This window comes from Mercenaria mercenaria, unplaced genomic scaffold, assembly GCF_021730395.1.
Source record: "Mercenaria mercenaria strain notata unplaced genomic scaffold, MADL_Memer_1 contig_4847, whole genome shotgun sequence".
Lineage (NCBI taxonomy): Eukaryota > Metazoa > Mollusca > Bivalvia > Venerida > Veneridae > Mercenaria > Mercenaria mercenaria.
Window position 1 is genome coordinate 34,123 of NW_026463108.1, and position 19,903 is coordinate 54,025.

Here is a 19,903-nt window from a genome sequence, read left to right on the forward strand (position 1 = left end):
CTTAGGGGAACCCTCTAACTTTAGGGGAGTCAGGGGGTTCTGGCCTTGGAACAATTTGAAATACAGATACGAAATGGGGGGCCTATATGGTGTACTGTTTGATCTAAATTTTGAGGTACTGTGGGAGTTTCCCCCATCATTTTAGTAGGGTCAGGGGCTCTCTTCCTGGAAAATTTTGAAATACAGGTACGAAATGGTGGCCTATGGTGAACTGTTTGGTCTAAAGTCTGAGATACTTTAGGGGGAATCCTCTCAATTTAGGTGAGTCAGGGGGCAAGTTATCAATGTATTTTTTTCTTAAAATATGAAAGTAACTGAGATAAATAGGGGTAAAAGAACGATTTTTACTTTTTTACTGTGATGTAACACAGTTAGAGAGTGCCGAGAACGCACCAGAGACGTCATGGGGAAAACAATTATGTGGGAGGGGGGTGGGGGGGGGAGCATGCCCCAGCACCCCCGTAGATTGCCTCGGTTAAAATTTGTGTCTGGCTACGGCACTGCTTGGGGTCGGTTTCAGTTTGTAACTAAATGTACACGTGAAATAGTTATATATAGTTTGTTTAATTGTCTGGAGAATTTATTTCACAACGGCCCGGGAAGTGAACCCATTGTTCGCAGACTCGAATCTCGAGAATTTGGCCTTCAGCAGACATATGCATCTTTTGAAGGGGGCTTATATTTCTCTACATATTTTTCATTTTGGACTCATTTTTTATCAGCCATTTTTTATCAGGTCATTTTTTTTTGTCCCAGGTCCGATACTCGTGCTTGTGATGACATGTATCTAATTAAAAGTTTGTTCCTTAAAATGGCTCTTCTGTATTGTAGCTTACAACTAATAAATTAAATCAATAAAAGAATATATTGTTACCTTACTGTTGTTTTGTCTATCCAAATAGCGTAATCATTCCAATTGTTTCAGTCATTTGTCACTAATAGAGGAACTCACAGTGTATATCATACAAAACACTTATTTTCACATTAGTTTTGCTCATTCAGTAAATCTGGTTATAGAGTATACGGCTTTATTTATACCATTCGTATACACGATACCCATGACCCAGAACTTACCCAAGGACAAGGTATTACACAGCATTTCATCATATGTTACGTCTATAGTTTGTTTCAATTATCTAGTAACCTTTACTAACCTTATAAGGTAAAATACTGACAGACTATATGTTATCGAATCACATGAGAATTAGTCGTAAACAACTATTTATATCATTTTCTTAAAATAGAACGGATTTCCAGTCTAATTCAAGTAACTAATATCGGAAATCCATTTACTTTAAATAAACCGTTTGTTTTTTTCGTCTGTTTATAAATAGATCACAAGTTATAAAAAAAAATAGTGGACGCAACTTGACCCCGATGGTTGACCTTTGCATTATAATTCATAATAAGGCACAACCTATTATTGAAAAGGAGTGTACGTAAAACACGAGCTGCACGAGATAAAGGAAATATAAATTTGTGTAAATATAAATTAGTGTACTATTGGAGAGTTTTAACTGATCAAATGTAAATACTGCGCTATATACAAACTCATTTAATATAAATATAAACGGCTACCCTAAGCACCCTTGATTTCTACAATGAAATAATCGATATGAATAATCAGCCTAAGGTCAACCATTGCGGTCAGGTTGCGACTACTATACAGCTCGTTTAAATGGGTCAGCCGTGTTGATGTACTTATAAAATAGACTTGCCCGGTTTATAGGTTGGTCAGGGCTACGGATATGTATTGTATTTCAGCGCCGTAGCCACACTGAGGCAAACCGAGGCGGTTGCCTCGGTTAAAATTTTGAGGAGCAAAAAAAAAAAAGAAGTAAAATTAGGCCTATCACACTGATGAAAAATTCAGTTATAAAAGTTCAAAAAAGTATATTAATATCATTCGAATATTTCAGAATATCATTTGCCTCATGACATTATTGTCTATTGAGGCAAGGTGAGGCAGAAATCCTAGCAGTCATATTGATAGCCTTGCCAGGTCCGGCTTCAGTGGCCAGGCCGTGGAGGCCCGTGCCCCCCCCCCCCCCCCCCCCACCAAACCAAGTTGACTGAGAAGTGACCAATTGCACCCAATTATCTATTATTATTATCATCAAATTTAAGCCCAAAAGCACCAGAGGCCACTAGCTCTACTTCATACCAATATTTCAAAATTTCCAGGAAAAGAGTCCCGTGACCCCACTAAAATGAGGGGAAAACTCCCTCCCATACCTCAAAATTTTGACCCAAAGATGCACCAGAGGCTACCATTTCATACCTGTATTTCAAATTTGTCCAGGGCGAGAGCCCCCCGACTCACCTAAATTGAGAGGGTTCCCCCTAAAGTATTTTAGACTTTAGACCAAACAGTTCACCATAGGCCACCATTTCGTACCTGTATTTCAAAATTTTCCAGGAAGAGAGCCCCTGACCCTACTAAAATGATGGGGGAAACTCCCACAGTACCTCAAAATTTAGATCAAACAGTACACCATATAGGCCCCCCATTTCGTATCTGTATTTCAAATTTTTCCAGGGCCAGAACCCCCTGACTCCCCTAAAGTTAGAGGGTTCCCCTAAGGTGCCTCAAACTTTAGACCAAAAAGTGCACCATAGGCTACAATTTCGTATCTATATTTCAAAATTTTAGGAAGATATACCCTTGAACCCATTAAAATGAGGGGGTGGGGGGAGGGGGTAACCCCTCCCATACTTTAAAATCTAGACCAAGAATGGACCAGAGGCCACCATTTCATACCTGTATTTCAAGATTTTCCAGGGCGATAGCCCCTGACCGCCCTAAAATGAGGGGATTTCCCCTAAAGTATCTCAAATTTTATACAAAAAAAAAAAAAAAAAATGCACCACAGGCCACCATTTCGTATCTTTATTCTAAAATTGTCCAAGGAGAGAGCCACTGACTACACTAAACTGAGGGGGAAACCATCTTCCATTCCTTAAAATTTAGACCAAAAATGCACCTAAGGCTGCCATTTCATACCTGTTTTTCAAAATTATCCAGGGAAAGAGCTCCCTGAACCCCTAAAATGAGAGGGTTCCTCCTACAGTACCTCAACATTTAGACCAAAAAATGCAATATATGCCACTATTTCGTATCTATATTTCAAAATTTCCTAGGAATAGTGACCCTGACCCCCTAAAATGAAGGGTAATTCAAAAATTTCTAGGGAAGACCACCTGAGTCCGCCCCCACACCCCAACATGGACAGAACCGCCCCCCCCCCCTCCCCGCACTCCCCTATCCCCTCTCGGGCTATAAAGTAATGAACTACTAGTAAACTGATAAATAACATGTTGTTGTATGTCTTTACTGATGGCTTTCTGATTTTATTTTGATAAAGCCCCAGTTATCCTTACAAGTTATCAATGTATTTTTTCTTAAAATATGAAAGTAACTGAGATAAATAGGGGTAAAAGAACGATTTTTACTTTTTTACTGTGATGTAACACAGTTAGAGAGTGCCCAGAACGCACCAGAGACGTCATGGGGAAAACAATTATGTGGGAGGGGGGGGGGAGCATGCCCCAGCACCCCCGTAGATTGCCTCGGTTAAAATTTGTGTCTGGCTACGGCACTGTATTTTGCCATCGGAATATTTCTATAAATGCTTCTTCCTCTTCCGTTTGGATCCGTCCATGTTTACAAACACGTTTGTTTATTTTATGGACTGTAAAGCATCTGTATGTATAGGTTATAGATCATTTATTGACTTTCTAATTATTAAGCTTGCCGAAACGGAGCGTAGCGTAGTGAAGGCAAACCTTAATGCATTAGAAAGTCCATAAGTGTATCTATAACCGACGTATAATTAAAAGCCCCTTTTTATCAACTCAAGAAGACATAACCACACAGGGAACCTTCTTTCAAATTACCTTAAATCCGTAGAAAGATTTTTTGTTTTAATTTGCACATTTATACATAATGACTTTTTACAATATCTTATTAAAATAAGTAAGTAAGTAAATTGTTTATTATTGTGACGTGTGCATAAACAATTTCATCATAACACATACTTATATATACAACAGGATAGCACCCGGCCCAATGGACCTATAAGACACCGAATCAGATAATCATTATATACAAGAAGCCATATCAAAACATGAAACATAATAATCATGGTTTAAGTAAGTACGGAATGAAAGGATTCAGGTTCGTGTGAAAATCTAGTGGTTGGACTACGATTCAACAAAATAAACATAGATAAGATAAATATATACAGCAATTGTATAGCATATACAACATTGATATCTTTCTTGTCTACATAATTATATCAGCTCTAGCGATCAGTGTTAAGAATATATGTGGTTCCTTCTGCAAAGATATGCCTTAACTATAAAAATGGACACTTTTCGTGGAAATTTTACAATCAGTTGTGCGAGTCTTAGCTCATCCGTTAAAGCAAATTTTCAAATAGTTCACGTCTTATAGAATTATATAAGCTGCACTCTAATAAGAAATGTGTCTCTGTTTCAATGGACCCGGATTCACAAAGTGTACAAAGTCTGTTTTCTACTGGTTCACCAATATATCGACCTGTTTCAACACGCAGAGGTAAAATACCAGTCCTGAATTGTGCTAACAGCGATCTTTCGTTTTTTCTTAGGTTTAGACATAAATACTCCTCAGTCTTAAATTCTGATTTAAAAAGTCTATATGTCCTCAACTTTGAAACGTGACCAAATGTTTGAATAATAATTACTAATCAGTGATCGAGCAAATGGGAGATTAACCGGCGTTAAGTTGTCAAAACTAGTATTTAATCCCAATGTGTACATAACGGTTAAGATCACTAGACCAGTTATTGCAGCACTTTCCATAATCTATTTCAAACACTTTGTACGTAAATCTTTCATTGTCCATTCAAACCAAACGATTCCAAAGGCGTAGAGCAGATGACCATCGGCGATATCGGCTTGGTAACCATCCCGTGTCTCCTATCATTGCAAGCACGGGTGTAAATCTATGGACGCCCATAAAGTACCTCATTGCGCGGTTTTGAATATTATCTATCTGATGGAAATGTTTATAACCACAAACTAAATATGTTTCTGTTTTATTTTGCAAAGATGACTCTGAGAAAAAGTTTAAGATTTGAATTTGAATTTCCCTGGGAAGTGTGGCCAACATTGTTTGTACACAAAATCATGCGGATGTAATTATAAATACATAGTAGACGACTCACTTATCGAGTAGTTTGTAGAACACAATATTACATTCTTATTCAATGAAAACATAATATGCAGGTAGATCTAACTTAAAAATAAAACAAGACAAAGTAATAACCACTGTCGGCTGTTTTTGCTCAAAATTTATACATAGTCAACGCACTTTGACCAGCGGAGGTATATATAAATAGCAACAATTAGTGCACTTTCCGGTCAATGCTGTATTAAAATCTTGGAGATAATACAAAGAGTGAAAGGTGCAGAAAAGTAAAACCTTGAACTCTGAAAGTACAGCTTGCATTAAAAAGAAGTAAAAGCACATACTTGTTCCGTTCATAATATAGACACATTTTTTCTTGTATGCAGTCCCTGTTTTGGCAGTTGCTCCGCCTCCCTGAATGTAAAAAATCCATAGTAGGTGGAACAATGAATACCCATTAATTTTGTACTGCTTCATGATTAAGTGAAACAATTTTTTCAGTTATGAAATAATATGAAAATAAGTTGGTTATTTTTTGAAAACCCTTCGCTTATCATTGGATAAAAAAAGATGTTTGAACTATAATAATATTTATTTTCATATTATTTCATAACTGGAAACAAAATGGAAACACAGAGCCTATGTTTCAATTGCGCTTGCCCAAGGTCAACGTTACAAATAAAGGTTAGGTGTTTGAGCTCTGAATAATGATCATTGTATTATGTACACAGTGCTTGTCCACAAACGAGGTCCTTACTAGAAATAGAGGAAACTATGTTCGTTTTATCACATGTAGGCCCTACTCTAGTTTGGATATAGAAACTGATATGAAATTCGGCCACTTTGTAGCTTGTAGAAAAACTAATGATAGAGTTGCCTACAGGGCTAGCTGAATCAAGGTCAAGGCCAAATTGTTATAATTTACTGTCGACAGAAGACGATCCCTGGAAAGAACATTCCGGATGATCAAAAGCTTACTCTTTTGTAAAACAAAATCATACACACTTGGGGTCTTAAACCTGACCCTCCCTTGTCAGTGCCAACATGCATAACACGTACTGAGCGTAGATGTGATCATAAGACGGGGGTTTTGTTACAATTTCAGCATGTATTTAAATGCACTTTCTTATCACCAATGCTTTTTAAAGGAAAGGATTGTCATACGCTCAGTACGTGTTATAATGCTGAAAGTTTGCAGGGGAGGAGGAGAGGTGTGTATGGTGGTGGGCGTGCTGACCCGTGGTGTCTGTGAAACAAATGAGAGGATTTGGAACTGTATATAGACGTACAGTACTCTGAAAAAATTAAGAACACTATTTAGGTGTTGTATACTATGATTATATACAATTTTACCAAATTTGTATGATATTTATTTCATGTATTTCATTTTTTTCAAAGGTTATTGATAAGTTTTCATTTATTCTGATTTTACAGTAACACGGATAGTATTTTCATGCTTGAAAATAAGTAAATACAAAAACTGAACTCTTTTGTTTATATTTTAGGACCCCATGATGGTTAACCACATTCATTTTCTCCGTCATAGGCAAAGTAAGGATCGAAGACCACCACTACCTACCTTACCAAACCACATGCATGTGTAAAAGTATGTATGTACATGGACCATAATTTATTACATGTACACTACAGGCATATACAATTTCATCCGAATACGTTTGATTCTTCATAAAACATGCAACTGCTAAAATAACAATAAATATTGTTTTCATACAACATATTGTTTATGAGCAAATAACTCGCTACGTATAGTTTTATACTTGTATCTTTGTAGTTATATTGTTAGGTCAGGGAGATAATTCTGTGTGATGCCATATACTTGATTTATGTAATTGCTTCCCTTATATGTAATTTTTCATTTTTTTTTCCAGGTTGATTGTCCATTGTGCATTCCCCAAGGAGGTAAAATAGTATTTCCCTTTCGATCTATAAATATTACAGAGACGTTTGAAACCTTCTTAGCAAACAAAAGACATCTCTTTTGATCGTTATAACGTCTCTCTGAGACGTCTTTTTTTGGTGTATTTTTAGTTGCTTTTGGAAGGTGCGTTCACGTCTGTATGACTTCTTTAATTTCACGTCTTTATATAGTTGGTTTTGAAAGGTGCGTTCATGTCTTTTTCGCGTCTTTTAGTGACGTCTTCGGATACACCCCATAAAACATGTAAAAATTAAAACTAGCACAACAAAAAAAACCACAAGTTCAGCTAAAACATTTGATATTTACATCTTCAAAATCGAAATAGTTATGGCCACGAAACAAGATGATATGATACATACACTTAAATTTGATCAGTTTAACAATTTTATTATCCTGGATGCGCACAGTGTTTATTTACATGCTACTTAAAACAGAATAAAGGCTTAAAATAATAAAGCTTTATGGCCGCTGCTTATTTATTATTACTGATTTAAAAATAAGTTAAATGGTTTAGGAAATATGTCTTTGGTATGGTAAAGAGCAGATATACATTGTATCAGGCAGCTTAATCGATGGTTCCGCATGATACACTGTTAAAAACACAGCTCTGCAATATTTCTTAAACAAAAAGCTGAAATTATGGATGTTTTTAAAGCATTGATGACCCAGAACTAAGTAATGCTGTCTATTTAAACCTCATTTATCTAAAGAACCTTATGCTAGTTGCATTTCGGAAAATATTGGTACACCTAGATCTCCACATCGGAAGAATTTGCAAAGTACAATACAAAATATTTTTGTGTAAGCAGGTGCCTGCAACAGAAACAAGAGTAGATTATATTAAAAATTGCCAAGTCGAAAAAGTGTCATATCTTTATGAAAAAGTAAAGATAGTTTAGAAACGAAAACTCATTTTCTAACGTTCATACTAAGACCAAACAGTTAAAGAAAGATCATTTTTAGCCGAAATCTAGTAGATCAGTACCTTTACTTTGCAAAACTGGGATTCAGAGTTACTGTGATAACTTTGATTTAAATGAAGAATAATTTTCTTTGTGTTGGAATGATAGGAGTATGTGTGGGACTTTTGCAAAATAGGCACCAATTTATCAGGTTTATAACGGCAGTTTGTAACTCTGTGTGTATGACAAATTATAGAGATTTATTTTATGTTTTTCGGTGGTTTATCGAAATATAACGGTGAATTATATCCTGATAAACTCACTGGCCACTCAGTGAAAATTATCAAATCTGATACCCGGATTAACGTCAAAAAGTTTACCGAGCGTACTGAAAGCCGGAAACAATATGACGATGACGTCGTTAAAATGACGTCATCTTTGCGATGCTTCCTGATAAAATTTCCCGCAAATTTCGACATTTTATTGAAATAAACACAACAAAAGTAGAGTTTTAGACATAAAATAAACAGAAAAATTGTTGGTATCGATGTAATATCACGGTAATTTCACTCGTGAACACCAAAAGTTGTTATTTTCACTCGTGGCTGCGCCACTCGTGAAAATATCACTTTTGGTGCCCACTCGGTGAAATTATAACGTGATATTACACCGAAACCAACAATTATCCTCTATGTAAAACCCTAATATTCCATTGAAGATAATCTCTTGATCGCCTTAAAGCATTTGGTCGAAATTTGCGGAAGTTGAATCGACAAGATTTTCGACCCGTGTAAAAATTATACACATGTAATCAAGTTATATTTCACATTCCAAGACGTCTGCTAACTGAATAAAAAATCTTTTTACAAAACAGTTATCATAGTTATGTCTCCCCCAAGAGACACATTGTTTTTGTCCTGTCCGTCCGTCCTTCCGTGCCCGCGAAATGATGGTTAAGTGACTGCATAACGGTACTTTCTCTTTGATGTCATTCATTCCGTTCTGTTTATGTGACTATTTTTCTTTTTATGTGACTGTTAGAACAATAGAGAGAACAATGGGGGAGTCACATAAAGACCGTTTCGTTAGAACGTCCGTCCGTCCGTCCGTACGTACGTCACACTTCATTTCCGAGCAATAACTGGAGAACCATTTGACCTAGAACCTTCAAACTTCATAGGGTTGTAGGGCTGTTGGAGTAGACGACCCCTATTGTTTTTGGGGTCACTCCATCAAAGGTCAAGGTCACAGGGGCCTGAACATTGAAAACCATTTCCGATAATAACTAGAGAACCACTTGACCCAGAATGTTGAAACTTCTTAGGATGATTGGTCATGAAGAGTAGATGACCTCTATTGATTTTAGGGTCACTCCGTCAAAGGTCAAGGTCACAGGGGCCTGAACATTGAAAACCATTTCCGATCAATAACTAGAGAACCACTTGACCCAGAATGTTGAAACTTCATAGGATGATTGATCACGAAGAGTAGATGAACCCTATTGATTTTGGGGTCACTCCGTCAAAGGTCAAGGTCACAGGGGCCTGAACATTGAAAACCATTTCCAGTCAAAAACTAGAGAACCACCTGACCCAGAATGTTGAAACTTGATAGGATGATTGGTCATAAAGAATAGATGACCCCTATCGATTATGGGATCACTCCGTCAAAGGTCAAGTTCACAGGGTCCTGAACATTGAAAACCATTTCTGATCAATAACTAGAGAACCACTTGACCCAGAATGTTGAAACTTCATAGGATGATTGTACATGCAAAGTAGATGACCCCTATCGATTTTGGGGTCACTCCATTAAAGGTCAAGGTCACAGGGGCCTGAACATTGAAAACCATTTCCGGTCAGTAACTTAAGAACCACTTGACCCAGAATGTTGAAACTTAATAGGATGATTGGTCATAAAGAGTAGATGACCCCTAACGATTTTGGGGTCACTCTGTGAAAGGTCAAGGTCACAGGGGCCCGAACATTGAAAACCATTTCCTGTCAGTAACTTGAGAACCACTTGACCCAGAATGATGAATCTTCGTAGGATGATTGGTCATGCAGAGTAGATGAACCCTAACGATTTTAGGGTCACTCTGTTAAAGGTCAAGGCCACAGGGGCCTGAACATGGAAAACCATTTTTATCAATAACTTGAGAACCTCTCGACCCAGAATGTTGAAACTTCATAGGATGATTGTTCATGCAGAGTAAATGACCCTTATTGTTTTTGGGGTCACTCCATTAAAGGTCAAGGTCACAGGGGCCTGAACATTGATAACCAGTTCCGATCAATAACTTGAGAACCACTTGACCCAGAATGTTGAAACTTGATAGGATGATTGAACATGCAGAGTAGATGACCCCTATTGATTTTTGGGTCGGTCTATTAAAGGTCAAGGTCACAGTGGCCTGTTAATGTAAAATCATTTTTTGGAAATAACTTGAGAACCACTTGACCTACAATGTTGAAACTTAATAGGATGATTGGACATGCAGAGTAGATGACCCCTATTTATTTTGAGGTCACTTGATCAAAGGTCAAGGTCACAGGAGCCTGAACAGTGACTTGAGAACCACTAGGCCATGAATGTTGAAATTTAGCGGGATGACTGGACGTGCCAAGTAGATGATCCCTGTTGCAGCCAACCATCAGTGTCTCTTTGACTTTCGCTCCTGACCCCTATTGACTTCTTGCCTATAGGACTTTGAATTGGGGGAGACATGCGCTTTTTTACAAAAACATTTTCTAGTTACTGTTTCTTTTTAGTGATGCAGTGGTATAAATTTACATTTTGGTACATTTTGTTGCTAGTAGCTGCTGTCCCGGTGTGCACATAGGTTCAAAACATAACTCGGGTTAAAATAACTTTTAGACAGAAAGAGTTAGATAGAACTAAATTTCTTTACAGAGACCCCTACCTAAAAGCCATACTTAGAGGTCAAAGGCCAAAACTTGGTGCTGTTAGTCCTTTTGACGCCTGTCGAGCTTGACCTGTTGTCCAAGGTCATCTAGTTTGAGTGTAAAACAATTCCTTAGATGTTGTATGGCATGCAGAAGGATAATTGTCTGATATTTCACCTGTCCTAAATAAATGACGTATAAATCTGAAGTATTGATGATACGGAATCTTAACATCACCGTGCACCAATCATAATTTTACGTGGTGCAATTTTATAATCATTTTTTCTACTAAACATTTAACTTCATAGACAGCTTCCATATTTCTATGTCTAAGACATTTTAAGGACCAAGAAATTGCGGCTTCTTTGAGGCCATGCATCAAAAATTCGTCTTGTCTAGGTATTATAAAGGTCACTCATTCATGAAATGTAACTCCTCCCTGCTGCATTGCACTAGCGTATACCGTGCCTGTTTCTAAGAATGTATACACGCCTGTATCATACTGTAGATCAGTTAACTTATATCATCATCCGTAGTGAATACACGTAGTATCATACAATCCCGTCTTGGGTCAGTCATTTAAAATACAAATCCCTTTTAGTCTGAAATGTTCATGTATAATTAGAACATTACATTGGCGACGAGGATAAAGCGTGCTTTTCGAAGAATTATGGAATACAAATCATACATTTAAATCATTTCAACAAAACAACAGATATTTGTGAACAAATAAATTATGGCTAGCATACCGGAATGTCCGAAATTTGAAGTCTACACTGATGAAAAATCTGCACGTGTTAGATGGAATAAATATGTCGCGAAATTAGAGAATTTATTTGTGGGAATGAACATAGACAAAAATAAAAGAAAACATTATAACACTTCTTCAGAGATTAGGTAATTGAAATATACGAGACGCTTAACTTTGGAAATGCTGACGACAATTATACAGAAACAAAATCTGCGCTTCATGACTATTTCACGCCGAAAAAGAACAAAGAATTCGAAAGATTTGAGTTTCCAAATCTAAAACAAAATAAAGGCGAAACGATAGACATGTATGTAACGAAACTACGACAGAAGGCGGAACATTGTGAATTTAGTGACAAGGACGGTGAAATCAAAAGTCAGATAATACAAGAATGCGTATCAAATTAATTAAGAATTAAGTACTTAGAAGAAGAAAAGGAATTGAAAGATTAATTTTAGCAAGAAGTATGAAAATGGCGGAAAAACAAGCATACGCGATGGATGAACTTGAAAGTCTTCCAGTAAACAAAATAAAGACACATCATTCCCAGCGACGGAAACTAGACAATCCTGCATGTCAGAAAGAAAAGAAAAACAGAAGTATAGAAACTTATCCACATGCAAGAAAATGTCCAGCCCTTGACGCAAATGGAACTACTGTCATAAAAGAAACCATTTCATTGCGGTATGACGGAAACGAAAGAATTAAAAAGGACAACTACACGAAATATCCAAAAATAAGAATGGCTATGAAACTATCAATGAAAATGAGTCCAGTTTTGAAATGGATGTGACTTTTGGACTTAGTGCTGTAAAGAAAATCTCAAACAAAAAATGCCAAAAGTAAACTTAAAAGTGAATGGTGTAATGTGACTTTTCTTGTTGACACAGGAAGTAGTTTGAATATCCTCGACGAGTCGTTAATCGACAGAATGAAACCAAAGCCGAAAATCCAGAAAACAAAAACATTGTCTATAAAAGAGAAATCTGTATGTGTCATAGAATCGGGTCCTAAATTCGCAACAATATACTTTCATGTTGTGAACGGACATTGGAAAATTTGATAGACTATGAAACCGCTGTGAAGCTTGAAATCGTATCAGTCAAACAGATTACATCTAGTAAAAATGAGAAGTATTGAGACTTATAAGACAAAAATAAACCATTCTTTAATGGGCTTGGAAAATTAAAGTATAAAAATATCAAATTTCATATATACGAAAGTGTAGTACCTACCACCCAGCCAGTTAGACGAGTTCCATTTTACGTCCGTGATAAAGTTGCACAAGAGCTCGAGAAACTTGAAACACTTGACGTTATTGAAAACGTCACGGGTGTGACACCCTCGGCCTCGAACTTGGTCGTTGCTCCGAAATCCAAGTCTCCGAATGAGGTCAGACTTTGTGTAGACATGAGAAAGGTAAATCTAGCATTGAAGTATGAAAGACATGTCGTGCCTACAGTGGATAATAATGAAACTAAATGGCTCTACCGTGTTTTCAAAGGCGGGCCTTTATAAAGGGTTCCATCAGCTCGAAATTCCGAGGAATCTAGAAATATGACTTTGTATGCAGGTCATGTTGGACTCTGGAGGTACAAACGGTTAAATTTTGGTGTAAGTGTGGCCCATGAAATTTTCCAGAAAGAAATACGGCAAGTGATAAATGGATAAAATGGTGTACTGAACATTTCAGATGACAAAATCATTTATGGGAATACACAAACAGAACATTGCACAAACTTAGAAGCGCTTCTGCATAGGCCGCAAGACAGAAATCTGACACTCAACAAAGCAAAATGTGTGTTCGGAAAAAGGAAAATAAAATTCTTCGGATATGTGTTTTCTTAATCGGGTTATCACCAGATCCTGAGAAAATTACTGCTATCAAGAACGTCAAAAAATCAGGACAAGGTTCGCTCTTTCCTTGGAATGACAAATTACGTGTCAAGATTTATTGAAAATTACTTTACAGTCTCAGAACCCCTCAGACGCTTAACGCAGCAAAATCAGCAATTTGAATGGACAACACAGTAAGATAAAGCGTTTAATCAACTGGAAAATGCATAAGTCAGTGATAAGATCATGGCATATTTCGACCCGTCGAAACAAACAGAACTGTGGGTTGATGGGAGTCATGTTGGTGTTTCTGCGATCTTAGTTCATGAAAATCGAACCTTGTCATTTGGAAGTAGGTCACTTACTCCCGTAGAACAACGCTACAGCCAAACAGTTTAAATGAAATATAAAAACGTGTGACCGTATCATATACATGTTCTGACATGTCTACTGATAGGAACACCTTGAAAACGTCAAGTTTACAGTATTTAATTTTTACTGCCAAGCAAATGCTGTTTTTAACCTTTCAGTTTCTGACTTTACAGATGTTCTGACACTTGCTGTCTATAGCTTGACTAGTTGTTTTGGACCTAATTATGTAATCTACTGTAATTTTCTGTTCTACTTCAAATACTAACAGTCATCTTGTCTATAGATTTGTCTCTAACAAGCGGGGTAGCATAAAATCGAAGGGTTGTTCGTCGCTCGTATACTCCTGGTCATCTGAAACTGTATGGTAAGTAGTCTCAGTCCGCGACTCTAGTTTCTTCCGCTATGGTCCGTCCACAGAAATATCAGACTGAAATGAAATGACAGTGATATCTACGCTAGGAGTTGGACAACTACAATGGAAGCCGTGTGTTCTGATCCGTTCAATATGACCACTCAAAACAAAGATTATGTAAGTTCTTAAACATATTTCCTACATCTTCTCAAATTCAGTTACCACACTCTGTTGAGTAACCATGGAAATGTCCAAAGAAGTAATCACCACGCTAGTATTGAGGACTGAAAGTTGTTTAGCACATAATTGTCTTTTAAACTCATAGAAACTCAGATGTAATTAAATTTTTATTGTTAGCAAATTCAAAATACTTCGACTTGGTTTTGAATATACTTGATAATAATCTCTAGTATAAGTATGCATAAACTGTGACACGTACAAAACACCTAAATATCCACAAGGACACAAAATGTGGAGTGTAGTAAAGCCCTAAATGTAACTGCTTGGATAACAAGAGTACATCGCTTTGGATAACTGTATTTTGAATGTTTGCGGTTTAGACTTACCTTTTTAACTGCTAATTTTAAGATGACAATGTTTGTTTCTAAGTAGTGTTTTTAGCTCACTTGTCACAAAGTGACAAGGTGAGCTTTTGTGATCGCGCAGCGTCCGTCGTCCGTCCGTCCGTCCGTGCGTGCGTGCGTAAACTTTTGCTTATGACCATTCTAGAGGTCACATTTTTCATGAAATCTTTATGAAAATTGGTCAGGAATGTTCCTCTTGATGATTTCTAGGTCAGGTTCGAAACTGGGTCACGTGCGGTCAAAAACTAGGTCAGTAGGTTTAAAAATAGAAAAACCTTGTGACCTCTCTAGAGGCCATATATATCAAAAGATCTTCATGAAAATTGGTCAGAATGTTTACCTTGATGATATCTAGGTCAAGTTTGAAACTGGGTCACGTGGCGTCAAAAACTAGGTCAGTAGGTCAAATAATAGAAAAACCTTGTGACCTCTCTAAAGGCCATATTTTTCATGGGATCTGTATGAAAGTTGGTCTAAGTGTTTACCTTGATGATATCTAGGACAAGTTTGAAACTGGATCACGTGCGGTCAAAAACTAGGTCAGTAGGTCTAAAAATAGAAAAACCTTGTGACCTCTCTAGAGGCCATACTTGTGAATGGATCTTCATAAAAATTGGTCAGAATATTCACCTTAATGATATCTAAGTCAAATTTCAAACTCGGTTACGTACAATCAAAAACTAGGTCAGTAGGTCTAAAAATAGAAAAACCTTATGACCTCTCTAGAGGCCATATATTTCATGAGATCTTCATGAAAATCAGTGAGAATGTTCAACTTGATAATATCTAGGTCAAGTTCGAAAGTGAGTCACGTGCGCTCAAAAACTAGGTCAATAGGTCAAATAATAGAAAAACCTTGTGACCTCTCTAGAGGCCATATTTTTCATGGGATCTGAATGAAAATTGGTCTGAATGTTCATCTTTATGATATCTAGGTCAAATTTGAAAGTGGGTCACGTGCCTGTAAAAACTAGGTCAGTAGGTTAAATAATAGAAAAACCTACTGACCTCTCTAGAGGCTGTATTTTTCATGGGATCTACATGAAAGTTGGTTTGAATGTTCATCTTGATGATATCTAGGTCAAGTTTGAAAAAGGGTCATGTGCGATTAAAAACTAGGTCAGTAGGTCTAAAAATAGAAAAACCTTGTGACCTCTCTAGAGGCCATACTTGTGAATGGATCTCCATAAAAATTGATCAGAATGTTCATCTTGATGATATCTAGGTCAAGTTCGAAAGTGGGTCACGTGCAATCAAAAAACTAGGTCAGTAGGTCAAATAATGAAAAAACGTTGTGACCTCTCTAGAGGCCATATTTGTCATGGGAACTGTATGAAAGTTGGTCTGAATGTTTATCTTGATGATATATAGGTCAGGTTTGAAACTGGGTCAACTGCGATCAAAAACTAGGTCAGTAGGTCTTAAAATAGAAAAACCTTGTGACCTCTCTAGAGGCCATACCCTTGAATGGATCTTCATGAAAGTTGGTCTGAATGTTCATCTTGATGATATCTAAGTCAGATTTGAAACTGGGTCATGTGCGGTTAAAAACTAGGTCAGTAGGTCTAAAATTAGAAAAATCTTTTGACCTCTCTAGAGGCCATATTTTTCAATGGATCTTCATGAAAATTGATCTGAATGTTTACATTGATGATATCTAGGTCAGTTTCGAAACTTGGTCACATGCGGTCAAAAACTAGGCCAGTAGGTATAAAAATAGAAAAACCTTGTGACCTCTCTAGAGACCATATTTTTCATGAGATCTTCATGAAAATTAGTGAGAATGTCCATCTTGATGATATCTAGGTAAAATTTAAAACAGGGTCACATACCTTCGAAAACTAGGTCAATAGGTCAAATAATAGAAAAACCTTGTGACCTCTCTAGAGACCATATTTTTCAATAGATCTTCATGAAAATTGTTCAGAATTTTTATCTTGATAATATCTAGGTCAAGTTCAAAACTGGGTCACATGAGCTCAAAAACTAGGTCACTATGTCAAATAATAGAAAAAAACGACGTCATACTCAAAACTGGGTCATGTGGTAACAGGTGAGCGATTCAGGACCATCATGGTCCTCTTGTTATATTTTATAATCAGTTAGTGGCACATGTTCTAATATATCTTCCAAGAAAGCATAGTCATCAATCACTTGTTAGATTTTTTCTTGAATAGAGACCCATATGTTTGAAGAAAGGTCATTTGTTGATAAATATGAATTGTCAATTTTACTTTTGCATTTAAATATTAAAGGGTAAATCAAACAGATATAATGCCTATTTGGAAGACAGTCTTGTCCATATTATTTGAATTGGACAAGATTACCTTAAAGAATGTGTTAAAATTGAAAACGTTATATTGCAAAAATTCCTCAAGGACATATTTAGTTTTATACACGCTGACGCAACTTTTTAAGTAATCTGCGTTAGCTCTTGCCCAAAGAAGTATCCTCGTTGCACGATATCTGCAATAGGGGTAATGTTAGGTCTTCCAAAAGTACGGTTGAATATTTAGTGACTAACAAAAACTTGTTTACCTTATCACCGTTTTATGTGTTCCACCGTTCCATAACAAGGCTTATACTCACCAAACTTTATGAGGTCTTACAATGTGGTTTTCTTTTTGGATATTTTGCCCTTTTATAAGTTTCATTTCTAAAACATAACAGTAAACTTTTCCAGTCTAAAACGCCAGTAACAGAGGAACGGCTGAAGTTGTGAAGTTTCATTTCATTCTTGAAAGTGGTCAGTGAAACATGCATACTTAATTACATAAAAAGCTCAACTATAATTTGTCATGTTGAAGAAATGGCATAACTTTGTGACAAAGCAAAAGAGTTATATAAACCCTTTACATTGCATGTGAATGGGTATGTGAAATGTTAATCCATTCCAACTAGTCGTTTCTAAGATTCCGGCGACCGTACAAAAATGTTACAAAAAAATCCCAATAAAAAAGTGGCATAACTTTTTTTTTAAAAAGCAAACTAGAGTTATGGAACATATACAATACATTGAGCTTATCACAGAAAACAATTGTATTTAGTTTCAAAGAACTCCCGACAGAGGTTATTGATATAACAACTTACATACAAAATATTACCAAATCGGGACGCCCGCCGAAGCCGACGAATTTAAGCGTGTATCATAGCCATGTATTCTTCAAAATCCTTTTGTAACTGCGAAAAGTTAAACTGTATAGTGGAGAGCGGCGGGGCTTCTTTTAAATTGATAACCTAAGGGAAGACCGTAAACAGAACTTTTTTTCAATATAGGCCTAGTTTCTATTCATTAAATGATCGCTGTTCTAAAAAAACTTTAAAAGAAATCATTCTAGATCAAATCATCATCGAGACGGTCGGCTGGCTTGTGATTGAAATCACTAACATTTTAAATGAATGCCTTGCAACGGTCTGACATTCAAATTAACTTACACCCCATGTTTTAAAAGTCGTTTTGACCTATCTATCAGGATTTAATCTTCATTTTTAAAATGATTCCAGAAATAACCCTTCTAATGAACGTGACACATTCTTACGAATTAGTAATAAATACTTACAATGTTAATTTTCGAATCGTTTATACACCGTTCTGTCTTTTAGCTTTCATATTTAGTTTTATGGCCTTCAGTTAAGTTCTTTCCCTACATTTTTATTCTCGGTGATTCGCCAAAAAATCTAATTCACTAGAATTATTCCATCTATATACAAGACGACAGTCAAAACACAGAAATTTGTGAAGGAGATTACTGCAGTTGTATCTGGTTTTATCAATCGTGATACCTATCGAGAAATTCAGCTGCTTTCCAAACCGTTACATGTACTATATCCAAACCGTTAACTGTTCTTTGATTTCTTTGATTACTCGTACGCCATTAACTCTCTGTTTTCATTCTTCGCTCTTTCAGTAAGGGAACATTGACTTTTAATTTTCTAATGACTGTTTTTCAATAGACGGTTCGTTTTTATTTTTCTGAAAGAGTTTTTTTTCATTAACGATTTCAAAATTTGAGCCGTAGTAGAAGTTAGTACATTTAAAGCTGCATCACTAGAAACAGTCGCCTGGACTAATTCTGTTATATCAAAAGTTTGTTCAGAACTTTATTGTGGCGCTTCTTGAGTTTTGTCCTCTTACGTGTTGTGTGTATGATGTGGTTTACCTTTCCACCTAGTCGGGGAAGGCACGCTTACATGGTCGCCATGGTAGGCTTCTAAAGGGCTTATGATATATGCGTAAGTCCTCTTGTAATCAATAACTTTACCATTTCAAATGTTAAGCTTAACAGTGTTCAAGTTTAAAGATAAGATCAGTTCATCAATCGATCATTACAACAACAAATGTCATTGTTCCTTTGTTAGCTGTTGGTTCGGTTGCAAAACAATGAAAATGTCACAAAGGACAATCTTTATTAAACAACATCAGTCCAAAATGATCCATTCAATCACCACACATTACTTATATTAATGTTGTTATATAAATTGTGGTATCATTTTGCACCGAAATAAACATATTATCCAATTGTCCTTTACGTGAAAGTTTACGCAATTATTGTGGCCTTTTCTACTGGAAGTATCCATACTTTTGGAGAGGGGAACGGGGCTGAATTTCGACCCACCACCAAACGGTCCTAAGAAACAATGAAACCAATAAAAAAAAAAACAAAAAAAAAAACCTTCGAGATTTAAATGCTCGTCACGTGAAATAGTTAATCCTGGAAGAATCTGATCAACCTTGACTGCTGTGGTAGACTTCTGGTACGGAAGAATGAAAAATACGTCATAACTTTGTACAAATTTTGCACAATTCAAAAGAAAAAAGAATTTAAAAAAGCATTTGACCAGACTTTCTTACAGAGAAAAACTATATCGGCCGAAATTTACCTAACTCCAAAACATTTTTTTATGAATTCGTAAACATTATCTATTTCTATTTTATGATTTTCAAGATTTGTAAATAAAACAGAATTTAAAGCTGGTTACAAATATGGCTTTTAAAAATATCACCAACCTTTGGCCGCGATGTGATTCGTTTTTTCAATCAAAATTTATTTGTTTTCTTTTTTTCGTCAAAAGAAATACATTCGACGC

At 36.3% G+C, this 19,903-nt stretch overlaps 1 protein-coding gene and 1 long non-coding RNA gene across 3 annotated transcripts in view; one reads left to right on the plus strand and one right to left on the minus strand.

Moving 5' to 3' along the window:
- LOC128546235 (inhibitor of apoptosis protein-like) overlaps window positions 1-1,085 on the minus strand; it is a 33,291-nt gene extending 32,206 nt beyond the window's left edge. Inside the window, exon 1 of one of the 2 annotated variants that reach the window (XM_053535469.1) lies at window positions 880-1,085. The gene's annotated coding sequence lies outside the window, so the exon portion shown is untranslated. Of the gene's footprint in view, window positions 1-874 lie in introns of both variants that reach the window. The other variant, XM_053535468.1, reaches the window with a different exon arrangement.
- A 270-nt stretch (window positions 1,086-1,355) lies between these two features.
- LOC128554219 (uncharacterized) lies at window positions 1,356-7,442 on the plus strand. The gene is made up of 3 exons (XR_008369553.1): window positions 1,356-1,527; window positions 6,679-6,779; window positions 7,063-7,442. It is a non-coding gene; the product is annotated as an uncharacterized LOC128554219 (long non-coding RNA).
- The last annotated feature ends 12,461 nt before the right edge of the window (window positions 7,443-19,903 follow it).